The sequence below is a fragment of the Eriocheir sinensis genome, chromosome 17, assembly GCF_024679095.1.
Source record: "Eriocheir sinensis breed Jianghai 21 chromosome 17, ASM2467909v1, whole genome shotgun sequence".
NCBI lineage: Eukaryota > Metazoa > Arthropoda > Malacostraca > Decapoda > Varunidae > Eriocheir > Eriocheir sinensis.
Window position 1 is genome coordinate 6,084,232 of NC_066525.1, and position 16,427 is coordinate 6,100,658.

A 16,427-nucleotide genomic window follows, 5' to 3' on the forward strand; every position below is an offset into this window, starting at 1 on the left:
AAGTTTAACTGTTTGAGTCTTTCCTCGTATGGCAAGTTTCTCAACCCCTGAATCATCTTAGTCATCCTCCTCTGCACCGATTCTAACATTTTGATATCCATTCTATAGTAGGGTGACCAGAACTGAACCGCATAGTCAAGATGAGGTCTAACTAATGCTAAATATAGTTTGAATAGTTAAGTTAAATATAGGAGATAAAGAAAAAATTGAGAATCCTGACGGTGATGATTGTGTGTGTGTGTGTGTGTGTGTGTGTGTTTGTGTGTGTGTGTGTTGGAGATAGATAGATAGACAGATAGAGACCCCCCCCCCCCCACCCCACACACCCACACACACACACACACACACACACACACACACACACACACACACACACACACACACACACACACACACACACACACACACACACACACACACACACACGCAAACACACTCTCTCCTGAAGGTGACTCATCAGCGCCTTTATTGGCTTGTGACGTGACGGTGTTAATTATTAAACAATGCGAACACAGGTGTGGAAGGAGGAGGAAGAGGAGGAGGAGGAGGAGGAGAAGCAGGAGGAGGAGTGGTAGTGATGGTTCTAATATGTCACAACAACAACAACAACAACAACAACAACAATAATACTAACAATAACAACAACAATAATAATAATAACAACAATAATAATAATAATGATGATAATAATAATAATGTCCGTTGTTATTTGGAAGGAACCGGAAGAAGAAAAGTTAAGAAAAAGGGAAAGGAAATAGGATGAGAAAAAGTGGAGAAGGAAGAGAAGGAAGAGGAGAATAAGGAACTGCAGTGTTACAAGAATATAATTGAGACAACTTAATACTGAGCTACGAGGAGGAGGAGGAGGAGGAGTAGGAGGAGGAGGAGGAGGAGGAGGAGGGAAGAGTGAGAAATGAAGCGCAAGATGAAAGGAGAGAAGGAGGAAGGAAGAGGAAGGAAGAAAAGCACTGATAAGTAGAGGGGGGGAGGGGAGGGAGGTAACTCTGATGACACACACACACACGCACACACACACACACACACACACACACACACACACACACACACACACACACACACACACAGAGAGACAAGCAAGGTCGCTCATTGATTGCACTGCGAAGGAAGAGGAGGAAGAGGAGGAGGAGGAGGAGGAGGAAAAGACAAGGAAGGAAGAGGAAGAAGAGAAAGGAGGCAAAGGAGAATAATAAACAGCTTGGGTGACGGACAAGTGTATACTCTCTCTCTCTCTCTCTCTCTCTCTCTCTCTCTCTCTCTCTCTCTTTTATATTTTCTTTCTTTTTTTCAGTCTTTTTCTCCTACCTTCCTTCTTTTTTTCCATCTTTTTTCTGTTTATCTCTTTCTTCCTTCCTTCCTTTCTTCCTTCCATCCTTCCTTCCTTCCTTCCTTCCTTCTTTCCATCCTTCCTTCCTTCCTTCCTTCTTTCCATCCTTCCTTCCTTCCTTCCTTCCTTTCTCTCACACTCTCTCTCTCTCTCTCTCTCTCTCTCTCTCTCTCTCTCTCTCTCTGTCTTTGTTCCCGCGATAAACATGATCGATTCGGTAAATAATAAAGCGCCTTCCACATCATCACCATAATGGAGGAGTGACACCATTCAACACCACTGACACCGCGGCCAACCACACCATTAATAGTGAAGGCGGGGGGGGGGGATAGGGGGGGGGTGCTGGTGACGGTGGGTGCGGTGTTGATGGTGGTAGTGGTGGAGGAAGGAGGAGGAGGAGGAGGAGTGGTATATAGTTAATGATGTTGATGATAATGACGATGATGATGATGATGATAATAATGATAATGGTAAAATAAAAACATAGAGAAAGAAAAAAATACGTGTAGAAAAGAACAAAAAACAAAGATTAAATTTAAATGGTCTCAAAAATGGTATAATATGATAATACCACCAAATAACAACAACAACAACAACAACAACAATAATAATAAAAACAATCATAATAATAATAATAATAATAATAATAATAATAATAATAATAATAATAATAGCGATTCATAAGCACAATACAATTTACATTCATATCACATTTATTTTCCTTCTTGCATGTTTACTTCTTCCCCTCCCCCCTTCCCCCTCCCCCCCCTTTACCCCCCCTTCCCCCCTTTCCATGAGCCTTGTGTCGCACGGGGGTGATTGATGGCTATGGGGCGGGGGGAGGAGGAGGGGAGAAGAGGGGCTTTGACCTTACTACTGCTTCCCCTCCTCCCCCCTCCCCCCTCGTTCACCCTCCGCCCCCCCTTCGTCCCCCCCCCCACTATGAGATCCGTATTCTCAAGTCACCCCTAACTCTACTCTTCTCCCCCCCCCCTCGGTGACTTCGTGTATGTGTTAGGTGTACATGCATTCATACATATATATATACATACATACATACATACATTAATTCTTTCCTTAGTTTATTTATTCATGTCGCAATTTGTTCCTTTCTTTATGTTTACACACACACACACACACACACACACACACACACACACACACACACACACACACACACACACACACACACACACACCCACACACACACAGGTATTCCTCCACCAGGTATCCTATTTACAAGACCCATTCCTTCCTCCGTCCCTCCTTTCCCCTTACCTCCCCTCTCCCCATTACACACACTCTCCTTACCCTCCTCCCTCCCCAACTCTTCCTTTCTTCCCACCCTCTCTCTCCTTTCCTCCCCCCCTCTACCCCCTCCCTTCCCTATTATCTCCCTACCAACACCTGGGCCGCCGCTAATGACTCTACCTGGTAAGTGGCTGACACGAACCTATTATCCGCGGTGACACTAATGGGCGGACCCTCCATTTGTTTGGCTCCCGACGTGCTGCTGTTGTTTATCGTACCGCTGGCAGCCAAGGTTTGTTTACATTTAGTGGCGGTTGTCGTACTTCACCGGGTTCTAAAGTCGGTATTGCCAGTCGCTTATCCTTAAATGTATCGGTATCGCAATTCGACAGTTTGAAAAGCCTCTCATAAAAGTAGTTGGGGTTTTCATGGTCTATAGTGAAACCAAATTGTCGAGACCGTTTTGGCGTTGGCTCCCGCGGGTCCATTTCTCCCCTCTGCTCTGCCACACAGTCCCAACACCTATTTTTTCCTCCCATACATTACCTATAGCTAACATATGAGAGGAAGGGGTAGGTGTTGGAACTGTAGGGCAGAGCAGAGGGGAGGAAAGGACCCGCGGGAGCCTACGCCAGACCGGCCTCGACATATTTGGAAGACTTTTAGAGTTGTACACGACTTTGCATCATGAACAAAAATAGTCACCCATGAAAACCTTGTTAATCTTCTCTGTGGCCTTGGAAAAGAGTCGTAATGGGAGCCCGATTTATTTTTTACAACAGAGGAGGCGGCTCAAGGGCAACAAAAAGAGTGTAGAAAAAAAAAGCCAAAAGAGAGGTCAATTTCGGGTGGAGAGAAGTCTTGATACACTCTTTATACGTTCAACACTATTTCCAAAGGCCAAACAGTCGATTAGTCTGTTGTAGCAATTTTTCGAGTATTGACCAAACGGTTACACTATATTCAGGAGCTTATTATGTCTATATGTTCGGGTCATCATGAATGTGTTTTAGGCTCATGGTACAGAAGGAGGGTCAAACTACCATCAGGGTCATAAAACTCGCCCTGGAAATCCCCAAAACTCGTACGAAAGCCTTGTCAAATATGCGTGTCCTTGGGCGACGAAAAGTTAAGGAGTATTTTTTTTTTTTACAGCAGAGGAGACAGTGCAAGGGCGTAAAAAAAGAAAACAATAATGAAAAAAAAGCCCGCTACTTACTGCTCCTGAATAGAGTAGAGTGGCCAAAAATAGAAATCAGTTTTGGAAGGAAAGGTGTCCTGATACCCCAGATGACCTTATTGTTTTATTAATCGTGCTGTCTTTTTGTTTATTTAAGTTCCTCCTGCGTACCCGAGTCTCGTTTTCTTTTAGTGTTATTGCGTTCTGTTGCTTTACTGTTGTTGTTTAATGGCCCCAGTTATTATTATTATTATTATTATTATTATTATTATTATTATTATTATTCCCCGCATATGATTTTCTGATATGTGCGCCATTCAATTTTTCTTTCTGTTTGTCTGTGGTTTCGTTTATTCATTCATGCTTTACCGCTAACCCTCCCACCCCTCCACCCCGTTCTCTCTCTCTCTCTCTCTCTCTCTCTCTCTCTCTCTCTCTCTCTCCGCCACGTGACTTAACCATTTGTTTACTCCACACATGTCCAAGGCGCGTGTCCTAAGGGGGGGGGAGGAGGAGGAGGAGGAGGAGGAGGAAGGGAGAGGAGAGAAGGGAGGAAAGGAGGGAGGAAAGTTACGAGTCCTCTGATGGATGGAGAGAAGAGACGCTATCAATCTGTTTCCTCCATCCATCATTCTCTCTCTCTCTCTCTCTCTCTCAGGGAACGAAGAAAGTGAAAGAAAGAAAGTAAAAAGAGGGTAAGGAGGACGAAAATAAAGAAAATAACGAGAGAGAGAGAGAGAGAGAGAGAGAGAGAGAGAGAGATGGTGGTCACGTGGGCCCAAATAATGGTCAGCCTAATTGTCTCCTTGTTAGAGAGCTAATTGTTCAAGGGGAGGAGGAGGAGAAGGAGGAGGAGGAGGAGGAGGAGGAGGAAGAAAGGAAACAGGGGTGAGGAATGGGAGAGTAAAGGGGAGGAAGAAAAGGAGGAGGTGGAAGAGAAAAGGAAGGGAGCATGGGAGGAATGGGAGAGTAGAAGAGGGGAGGAAGAAAAGGAGAAGGTGGATGAAGAGGAGCGAGAGGGGAGGAAGGGAAGAATGGAGGAATGGGAGAATGAAAGGAGAGGAGAGGGGAGAGAAGGGGAGCGAGGGAGAGGAAAATAAAAGGAGGAGGGACGGGAGTAAAAGATAGGAGGGAGAGGAGGAGGAGGAGGTAGAAGAAGGGGAGCGAAGGGAAAGAGGAAAGTAGGGGTGAGGGAATGGGAGAGTAGAAGAGGAAGAAGAGGGAGAGGAGGAGGAGGAAGCAAAAGAAAATGGGAAAAAAGAAAAGGCACAACAATGAATAGAAAAAAAATACCAAGGTAAGGATAGATAAACAGATATAGATAGATAGATAGATTGATAGATAGATAGATAGATAGATAGAAAAGAAAAGGCCCAACAATGAATAGAAAAAAATACTAAGGTAAGGATAGCTAAACAGAGATAGATAGATAGATAGATAGATAGATAGATAGATAGAGAGAGAGCTAAAGCGAGTCACCCCTCTTCCCCTCCCCCCTTAGTGGCGTACTGAAGCATTAATGGCGGCAGTTCGGGGGCCAAATTTAAGACATTCCCGCACATTCTTGTCTGTCGGGGTCAACTTATGGGGTCACTCGGGGCTCGAACGCGGGGATTACAAATGACGGATAACAACCTCTCCCCCGGTCCCCCCCCCCCGGCCAGCACTCTCCCAAACACGGTGATTTATCGCAATGAAACAAAATATTCGGGTCCGACTTCGAGTGCGGACGATTTATGTGTTGCCGCGACGCCGGGGTGACGGAGGGGCGTTTAGGGGCACGGAGGGGGGGGGGGGGGGCGCTACCTAAGGGTCATGGAAGACTAAAGGCTATGGACGAATCAAAGGCCACGGGGTTGCTACCTCAGTGCCACGGGTGCTACGTAAAGGGGATTTCCCACCTTCACGAGTCCTATGCTGATGAGCTGCGAACCTGACATCGTGACGCATCGTGAGGTATCGTGATCAACATCGGCTTCATTCGTTGACAACTTTTTCGCGACTCGTGTTGGACTGTGGTGGTTCGCGATGCTGTCGAAAATTTTTAAGCATGTTTAAAATTTCTTCACGATGCACTGTGATGTCAAATTTCGTAGGTCATCGTATTTGCATCGTAGGTGCATCGTAGAAGATCTGAATGGTATCTTGGAGCATCGTGGAACATCGTAGCGATTCGTCATTCATCTTGAACTTCGGCTTCATCCAAGAACCGTTAAGATTTGTTACGATGACCTACGATGCTGCTAAGATGTACTACGATAGTCAGGAATTGACCACGATGTTCGTGACGCATCGTGAGAAGTGTCCACAGGGTGAGACTTTATATATTTGTTTTTTGCTTATTGAAGAGTCTTGGTCAAGGAGTCCATCACGTCTTCAATAATGCACAGAGACCTCATATAGAAGGAGCCAAAACTTTCTGAACCCTTAAGAACATTCTATATATTATTCACACCACGACTCTCTGCCTCCATTATCCCACATAAATGCATTGAGACTTCATGAGGGGGCAAAACTTTCTGACCCATTAAGAACATTCTATATATTATTCACACCATGACTCTGCCTCCATTATCCCACAAAAATGCATTGAGACTTCATGAGGAGCCAAAACTTTCTGACCCATTAAGAACATTCTATATATTATTCACACCCCACGACCCTGTGCCTCCATTACTATATCCCACAGAGATGTATTGAGACTTCAAGAGGCGCCAAAACTTTCTGACCCATTAAAGAAGATTCTATATATTATTCACACCCCGACCCTGTGCCTCCAATAGTACATCCCACAGAGATATATTGAGACTTCATGAGGCGCCAAAACTTTCTGACCCATTAATAACATTCTATATATCATTCATACCCCGACTCCGTGCCTTTCATTATGTTCAGACTCTTGAAACTACTATAGGCTCCTCCCTCCCTTTTCTCCATGGGCTTTTTCCTTCTCCTCCTCTTCTAACCTCACACCCGAAGAGGAAGATTACCCACATGCTGTCCAGATCTTCAATGAACCCTAACTTCAGCGACTTCGGTCAAGAGAAGCACCGGGGGGAAGCACGGGCCTGGCATGAGTCACATACATGGAGGTAGAATTGGTGGAGTCGACATCAGCCCAATTAAGTGAATCCACCCGAGCTGTCATTTTTACGGCCAGATGTCAGGTGTTGTAATGGGCTCGGCCGCCAGGCTCGTCCACCCCCATCTTTTGGCCGTAAATTTGACAGTTCGTCGGCTTCACCTCAAAGAATAGGATTAGCGGGCCGTGTCGACTCCACCAATTCTACCTCCATGGTCACATATCACGGCTGCCACAATAAACAAAATCGCCTGCGTCACTAACGGGCTGAGATGGCACAGGAGGTCTCCCAGGAAAGTCTACGGGCGCTACAGGAACCGCGTAAAAATAAAATCGCCTGCATCACTAACGGGCTGAGATGGCACAGGAGGTCTCCCAGGAAAGTCTACGGGGGCTACAGGCAGGACGTAAAAAATAAAGAGTCCACAGAAACACTTACAGCACATCAACACACGGTCAGACCACAGCACCGCGCCACACCAACACAAGAGCAACACAAAGGACTCCATAACACAATCTATCATAATCAATTACAGGGTGAGCGGAGGAAGGAAGGAAGGAAGGAGAGAAGGAGAGAGAGAAAGAGGAGGGAATGGAGGAAACAAGTGACGTACCTTCTCTCTTTTTTTTTTCTCCTTTCCTCTCTTCCTTCTTTCCTCCGTTGTTTCTTCTTCCTCCTCCTTCTTCTCCTCCTCTCCCCATTTTCTTTCTCATTCTTTCCCTCTTTTTTCCTCTCTTCTCCTTCCTATCCCTTCTTCCCTCTTCTTTCCTTCTTTTCTCTCCCTCCTTTCCTTTTCTTTCCCTTCCTCCTTTTGTCCTTCATTCTCCTCCTCGTCTCTAACATCTTCCTTTCCTTCCTCTCTCTCTTCATCACATTCTTCATCTTTTCCTCCTTTTCCTATTTTTTTCATTCTCTCCTCTCTCATTCCTTCCCTTCTCTCCATCCTGTTTTACGCTTTCCCTCTCGCCTCCGTTCTCTCCTTCTCTCTCTCTTCTTTCCTCCTCTTTTTTCCTCTTTCTCCAATCTTCTTTTCTTTCCTCTCTCCTCTTCTTTCCTTCCTTCATGTCCTGTTTTCTATTATTTGCTTTCCTTTTTCTCTTCATTCTCTCTCCCTCTCCCTCTCTCTCTCCTTTCATCTTCAATCACCATTACGTATTTTTTCTAACCCAATTTTCGACTTGCCTCCCACACATTTTCCTCCTCCTCCTCCTCCTCCTCCTCCTCCTCCTCCTCTTCCTCCTCCTCCTCCTTCAGGCCATTACTCTTTGCTCTCCTCCTCTGTAAGTCCTTCTGTTTCCTTTGTTTATTATTCAAGTATCTCTCCCTTGCCCCATTTTTTACCTCCCTCTCTCCCTCCCTCCCTCCCTTCATCCCTCACGCTCTGTGCCTTAACCCTTTCCTTCACCTCCCTCACCTCCCTGACTTCTTTCCTTCCTTCTTGTCTTCTCTGATTCTTCTTTCTTGTGTTCTTTATTTCTTTATTTCCCCTTTCTCCTTAATCTCTTTCCTACGCCTCCTTTCCTTCTTCCTTTCTTTCATTCCCTCTTTCTTTATTTCCTGTCTTTTCTACGGGTACTATTTCATCTTTCTTTATTTTCCTTTTCTTCTTCCTTTCTTCCATTCACTTTTTCTCTATATCCTGTTTTTTTTTACGGGTATTATTTCATCTTTCTTCCTTCACCCATCTTTCCTCCTTCATTCTCCTTCCTTTCCTCCTTCCATCCTTTCTTGTGTTTCTCTTTTTCCTTCTTTTTTCGTTATTTTTTCCGTCACCTTCCCTCTTCTTTTTCCTCTTCTTTTTCCAGTCTTCCCTCTCAATATGTCCTTTTCTTTCTTCCTTCTTTCCTCCTTCATTTTCCTTCCCTTCCTCCTTCCATCCTTTCTTGTGTTTCCCTTTTTCCCTCTTTCATCGTTATTTTTTCCCTCATTTTCCTCTTCCTTTTCCAGTCTTCCCTCTCAATGTGTCCTTCTTTTCTTTCTTCCTTCTTTCCTCCTTCATTTTCCTTCCCTTCCTCCTTCCATCCTTTCTTGCGTTACACTCTTTTCCCTCTTTTTTTCGTTATTTTTTCCTTCACCTTCCTCCCTCTCTTCTTTTTCCTCTTTCTTTTCCAGCCTTCCCTATCGATATGCTCTTCTTTTCTTTCTTCCCCTCTTCAAGTTTCCTTCCTCAGAATCCCATTTTCATCTACTTCATTCGTTCATTCCCCTTTCTTTCTATTCCCAATTTTTTCCTTTTTTTCGCCTTTTCTTTTTCGTCTCCCAATTAGTTCCCAATTTTTCCTTTCCCCAAGTTCATAACCTTCTCTTTCTTTTTCCGTTTCATCCCAATTTTCTTCCTTTTCCAAGTTTATTCCGTTTTTTTATTTTCCCCATTTCATCCAATTTTCTTCATTTTCCCTAATTTATTCCTTTTTCTAAATTTTCCCCATTTCATCCAATTTTCTGACTTTTCCCAAATTTATTCCTATGTCTATATTTTCCCCATTTCATCCAATTTTCTGCCTTTTCCCTAATTTATTCCTTTTTCCATATTTTCCCCATTTCATCCAATTTTCTTCATTTTCCCTAATTTATTCCTATTTCTATATTTTCTCCATTTCATTCCATTTTCATTCCTTTTCCCTAATTTATTCCCTTTTTCTATATTTTCCCCATTTCATCCAATTTTTCTGCCTTTTCCCAAATATATTCCTTTTTCTATATTTTCCCCATTTCATCCAATTTTCTGCCTTTTCCCAAATATATTCCTTTCTCTATATTTTCTCCATTTCATCCCACTTTTCTGCCTTTTCCCAAATTATTTCCTATTTCTATATTTTCCCCATTTCATCCAATTTTCTGCCTTTTTCCAAATTTATTCCTATTTCTATATTTTCCCCATTTCATCCAATTTTCTGCCTTTTTCCAAATTTATTCCTATTTCTATATTTTCCCCATTTCATCCAATTTTCTGCCTTTTCCCTAATTTATTCCTTTCTCTACATTTTCCCCATTTCATCCAATTTTCTGCCTTTTCCCAAATATATTCCTTTCTCAATATTTTCTCCATTTCATCCCATTTTTCTGCCTTTTCCCAAATTTATTCCTATTTCTATATTTTCCCCATTTCATCCAATTTTCTGCCTTTCCCAAATATATTCTTTTCTCTATATTTTCTCCATTTCATCCCACTTTTCTGCCTTTTCCCAAATATATTCCTTTCTCTATATTTTCTCCATTTCATCCCACTTTTCTGCCTTTTCCCAAATATATTCTTTTCTCTATATTTTCCCCATTTCATCCAATTTTCTGACTTTTCCCTAATTTATTCCTTTCTCTACATTTTCCCCATTTCATCCAATTTTCTGCCTTTTCCCAAATATATTCCTTTCTCTATATTTTCTCCATTTCATCCAATTTTCTGCCTTTTCCCTAATTTATTCCTATTTCTATATTTTCCCCATTTCATCCAATTTTCTACCTTTTCCCTAATTTATTCCTATTTCTATATTTTCTCCATTTCATCCAATTTTCTACCTTTTCCCTAATTTATTCCTTTCTCTATATTTTCTCCATTTCATCCAATTTTCTGCCTTTTCCCAAATTTATTCCTATTTCTATATTTTCCCCATTTCATCCCATTTTCCTTCCACTCCCCAATTTCATTCCATTACTCTCATTTTCACAACTTTCTTTACCTTCCCACATTGCTCCTTTTTCTCACCCTCCCTTCACACACCACGTTCTTTCTCTTCCTCCTCCTCCCCTCCTTTCCTCCCTTCACCATAGGCCTACCCATCCCCTTCCCCTCCCTTCCCCTTCCCCCCTTTAGGCCTAGACAAGCGCAGTGCCATAATTCAAGACAATGCTCAGAGGCTTTGTGGCTGACGTGAGAGTGAAAGTGTCGCCTTGCCCCTCCACGCACCTGGCCTGTGTGTGTGTGTGTGTGTGTGTGTGTGTGTGTGTGTGTGTGTGTGTGTCGACTCGCTTCTCTCGTCTTTCTCCATTCCTTCAGTTTCTCTTCTTTCTCCTTTTTTTTTTCTTTTTTACTTTTCGCCTACGTCTCAATCTATATCCAGCGTCACAGCCACTCTCTTTCTCTCTCCCCTTTCTTCTCTTCTCTCCCTCCTCCTCCTCCTCCTCCTCCAGGCAATCCCACTTTTCCATCGAGAACCAAAAGTTTCATCATGTTTTTTTGGGTCTTGTTGTTATCCCTCTTGTCCAGTACTCTCCCCCTCCCTCTCTCTCTCTCTCTCCCCTCTTCATCCCCCTCCTTCCCCTCCCTTCCCTTCTCTTCCATTCCCTTGTCCCTCAAAGATACCATCACCGCTACCCTTTTGTTCCCCTTCTTCTCTTTCCTCTTTCCCCCCTCTTCTCTCTCTCTCTCTCTCTCTCTCTCTCTCTCTCTCTCTCTCTCTCTCTCTCTCATCATGAAAGGAGGAGACAAGGCCGAGGTTGGAGGAGGATAACATTGTCCTCCCCTCTCTCCCTCCTCCCTCTTCTCTCCCTCCCTGTCTCTCTCTCCCTCCCTCCCTCCTCTGCGCATATTCATTTTTTCCCTTATTTTCATTAATGTCCAAGAAAGATAAGTTTACTAATTTTCCTGCCGCAGAGAGAGAGAGAGAGAGAGAGAGAGAGAGAGAGAGAGAGAGAGAGAGAGAGAGAGAGAGAGTACTTTTAGATTAGGAAACACGACATAAGGAGAAGAAAGGAAAAGGATAAAGAGAGGAGTGGAAGGAAAATCAAACAAACAGACAAACAGGGAGGAGGAGGTGGAGGGAAGGGTAGGTAAATATCTGCGCACAGGAGCACAGATCCCACGTGGTCGTAGGAGCTTTGCACTTTGTATGGCTTCATGAATCCCAAACACCCCACGAGAGAGTATTTAGCGGGTCATAAGCGAGTCTTTAAAGAGTCGTTATCTTTGCCTTCACTGACCTCGACGATGCCGGTCCACAAAGATCAAGTTACCTGAAATTATATATATTACTTCCTTTTGCGAACCACACACACACACACACACACACACACACACACACACACACACACACACACACACACACACACACACACACACACACACACACACACACACACACACACACACAGACACACACAAACATACACATACACACACACTCTCCATCTCACGTATCATTAAAATAAACTCTCTTATCCAATACATTCAAGACGCGAAATGAAATACAAAAAGAACTAAAAAGAGAAACAAGACCAAGAAGCAGACTAGAGAGAAGAGAGAAAGAAGAACCAAAGAGAGAAGGAAGAACAACAAAGAGGAAGAAAAACTAGAAAGAGAAAGAAGACAAAAAAAGAAGGAAAGGAGAACAAGTAACGAGAATCCTGTCAAACACACTTCAAGAGACGAGAAGACCCAACTATTTCCGCTGCTCCCTCACACTCCTCCTCGCGGTGACTCGTCGACTTAAAATGCTTCCAAAGGTTACTAATCAGCGCCTAATTATGACCCTCACTGGCGTTACTGATTGCCGATGTTATACTAATTGGGAGAGAGAGAATGAGGGTGACGTTCTATAGAGAGGGTGAGTGAAGGTGATGGGAGAGAAAGGGAGAGTGATGGGGGAGGGGAGAGGAGGGGGGGAGGGGAAGGGGGAGAGGGGAGAGTAATGCAGTAATCCATCACCCCGTCCAGTGCTCTCTCTCTCTCTCTCTCTCTCTCTCTCTCACACACACACACACACACACACACACACACACACACACACACACACACATTCATTTATTTTTAGTGATTCGATCAAATATTTTCCTTTGATTTACATTTTTAGTTTCTTATATTTTCTTTATTTTCTTTTTTAACTTTTCATATACATTTTCTTCTTTTATACTTCTTTTGGTAAGAATGATGGCACTAATATATCATTTTTGTCTCTCTCTCTCTCTCTCTCTCTCTCTCTCTCTCTCTCTCTCCTCTCCCTCCGCCTCTTATCTTATCATTTTAATTAATCTTGGATGCAAACAACAGCTGACCGTTTCCCTTCCTGCCTCGATCAATCTTCTGTTTTCCATTCTATTCCCCCTTTTCCTCCCCCTCCCCCCCCTTTACCTTCCCCCCTTCCCTTCCCTCTTCCCTCTTCTTCTTCTTCCTTTCCTCTCTCTCTCTCTCTCTCTCTCTCTCTCTCTCTCTCTCTCTCTCTTCGTTTCCTAGTTTTTATTTATTTTATTTTTTCCTTATTTTTTTATTCTTTGTTGTGTTTGTGTTTTTTTGTCGTTTGTGGCATGTGTGTGTGTGTGTGTGTGTGTGTGTGTGTGTGTGTCTCTCTCTCTCTCTCTCTCTCTCTCTCTCTCTCCATATCCAGTGCCAGCCATCATCATTACCTTCTCCTCCAACTCCTACTCCTAACAGGCTTCTTCTCTCCCTCCCTCTCTCCTTTCCTCCATTCCTTCCCTCCCTCCCTTCCTTCCATCTCGTCCTGCCATCACAAGTAAGAGCCTACACACACACACACACACACACACACACACACACACACACACACACACACACACACACACACGGACCACAAGTATAATCGAGTAAATGCAACACTCGTCCGCCGCCATACGATTTAATCAACCCTCAAAGAGTCTAAAGGAAGATCGCGAGTTGACAATCCTATTGAAATTAATTTGAAAATCCTTCAGTGTCTTTGTGAGCGAGAGCGAGGGAGAACGGAGGCCGGGAATACGAAAACGATCACTCACTCTCTCTCTCTCTCTCTCTCTCTCTCTCTCTCGGTAAGGAAAGGGCGCTGGGTGATTTTGGTGGGGGCAGGATGGGGTTGAAAGCAAGGGAGAGTGGAGGGAAGGGGCTGGTGAGGGGGTGTTGAGGTGGTGGTGATGGTGGTGATGGGAGGTTCTTGTGGTGATGGTAGTGGTGATGGTGATATGGGGGGGGAGAGGGAGGAGAAGTATGAAGGGAGAGATAGAAGAAGGAATGGGTGGGAGGGAGGGAAAGGAAAGGGTGAGATGGTATTGGGGAGGAGGGAGGAGAAGTATGAAGGGAGAGATAGAAGAAGGAATGGGTGGGAGGGAGGGAAAGGAAGGGTTGAGAAGGTATATTGGGGTGGTGAGTGAAGGGGTGATATAGGAGGGGGGAGGTTCTGGTGGTGATGGTGGTGGTGATGGTATAAGGGAGAAGGGAAGAAAGGGATGGAGAGTGTGAAGGGAGAGAGAGAACAAAAAAGGGAGAAAGAGGGAAGGAGAGAGAAAAGGGAGAAATGCAAGACTTAACAAAATTTGAGACAGAAAAACAAAAAGAAAACAAAAATAACCGTAATATGGGTGGGAAAGAGGAAGGCAGGAAGGAAGGAGGAAGATAGAAAAAGATGAAGAAGGAACTGAAGAAGATGATACAGCAGGAGTAGAAGGGAGGGAGGGGTTGAGGGAGATAAGGGGAGGAAAGGAGAGAGAAAAAGGGGAGAGAGGGAGGAAAGATGATACAGCAGAAGGGAGGGAGAGGATGGGGCTAAAAAAAAAAGAAAGGAGGGGGAGGAAAAAGAGACCTCGAAGAACCCACAGAGGAAAATTAAAAAAGAAAATGGAAAAGGGGGAGAAAGGGAGATGATGGAGGACGATAAGATGATGATGGGGGATGGAAAGAATGACAACGAAGAGGAAGAAAAAATAAGAAAAATGTTATCAAAATGGAGGAGATAAAGAAAGAGAGTTTGTTATAAGAAGATGAAGGAGGAAGAAGAGGCTGAAGATGATGATGCAGAAAGGAGAAAGTAGATGATGAAGAGATTGGATGAAAGGGGAAGGGAAAATTGGGGGAGGAAAAGAAGGAAGAAAGGGAGAAAGGGATTATTTGTTGTAGTGGTAATGAAGGAGAGAGGGATTGACGAGAAAGAAGAAGGGAGAATAGAAAAAGAGAGAAGAGGATGGAACGGAAGGGGATGATATTGGGACTGAAGGAAAAGAAAGAAGGAGAAAGAAGGAGGTTGAGAGGAAGGAGAGAGGGGTTGACGAGAATGAAGAAGGGAGAATAGAAAAGAAAGAGGAGGATGGAATAGGAAGGGGAAGATACTGGGACTGAAGGAAAAGAAGGAAGGAGAAAGAAGGAGGTTAAGAGGAAGGAGAGAGGGGTTGAAAAGAAGGAAGAAGGAAGAATAGAAAAAAGAAAGAAGAGGATGGAATGGAAGGGGAAGATATTAGGACTGAAGGAGAAGAAGGAGGGAGAAAGAAGGAGATTAAGAGGAGGTTGAGAGGAAGGAGAGAGGGGCTGACGAGGAGACAGAAGAAGGGAGAATAGAAAAAAAGAAAGAAGAGAATGGAACGGAAGGGGAAGATATTAGGACTGAAGGAGATGAAGGAAGGAGGAAGAAGGGGTGAATGGAAGGGAAAGAAGGGAATGGGAAGGAAAATAAAATAAAATAACGTTGCATGAAGGAATGGAAAGGAAAGGAAAGGAAAAGGGGAGAGTTGGGGGTTAGGTAAGAAGGAGAAGGAGGTGGGGGGGAGGAATTGAAGGCAGAACAACCACCCCTCTCCCCTCCTTCTCCCCCTCTCCCCCTCCCACTCCCCTCCCCTTCCCTCGCACCTAATTTGCCCACGCTGGTAAGAAGGAGAAGAAGGGGGTGGGGGGGGAGGATTGAAGGCAGAACAACCACTCCTCTCCCCTCCTCCTCCTCCCCTTTCTCCCCCTCTCCCCCTCCCACTCCCCTCCCCCCCCGCACCTAATTTGGCCACGCTGTTTGTTCTCGCATTTTTCAGCACGAGCCGCGGCCTTTTACGTCCCACAAGCCTTTCTTTTTTCTCCTACATTATTTTTCAACTCTTTTGATGGGAATCATTAATTTTAAAACAAAACAAAAAATGAATAGTACAATATCTTATTCAAACCCGCAACCGAGAGGACCGAGGGAGGGAGGGAGGGAGGGAGAGAGAGGGAGAGGCAACACACTGTAATTAAACCTTCATATGTACCGCAAACAGTTCTCTTTTTAACGCTTCATTTCCATTTTTTTTCCTTCGTCGTAATCTTTTCTCTTATTTTCTTTTCTTTCCTCCCTGACTCCCTCCCTCCCTCTCTTTCGACTCCCCTCCCTTCCGACCTTCTTTCTTTCCTGCATTCCCCTCCTTCTTGCCTGCCTCCCTCCTTTCCTGTCTCCTCTCCTTCCTTCATTCCAGCCTTCCTTCTTTTCTGTCCATTTTCCTTCCTGCCTTCCCTTCCTTCTTGCCTGCCTCCCTTCCTTCCTGTCTTCTCTCCTTCCTTCCTTCCTTCCAGCCTTTTTATCTGCCTGTTTTCCTTCCTTCCTTCCTGCCTTCCCTTCCTTCCTGCCTTCCCTTCCTTCCTGCCTTCCCTTCCTTCTTGCCCGCCTCCCTCCCTTCCTTCCTTCCTTTCTTCCTTCCTGCCTGTCTACTTTCCTTCCTTCCTCCTTCCCTTCTATCCTCTCTGTCTCTCCCTTTCCCTTACTCTTGCTCTCCCTTCCTCCCGCCTTCCTGCCTTCCTCTCTTCGTTCCCTCCCCCCTTCCTCCCTTTCTTCCTCCCTTCCCTCCCTCCCTCTTCGTCCGGGTTGCAAGGGAAACAAAATTATAATCCAACAATTTCCACTCAAAAGGTTACATT

The 16,427-nt window shown here is 44.4% G+C and overlaps 1 protein-coding gene across 4 annotated transcripts in view; it reads right to left on the minus strand.

Annotated features, from left to right (window-relative positions):
* The window catches only part of LOC126999862 (glutamate receptor ionotropic, delta-2-like), a 370,968-nt gene that overhangs the window by 174,396 nt on the left and 180,145 nt on the right, over positions 1–16,427 (minus strand). The gene's annotated exons all lie outside the window — the stretch shown is intronic.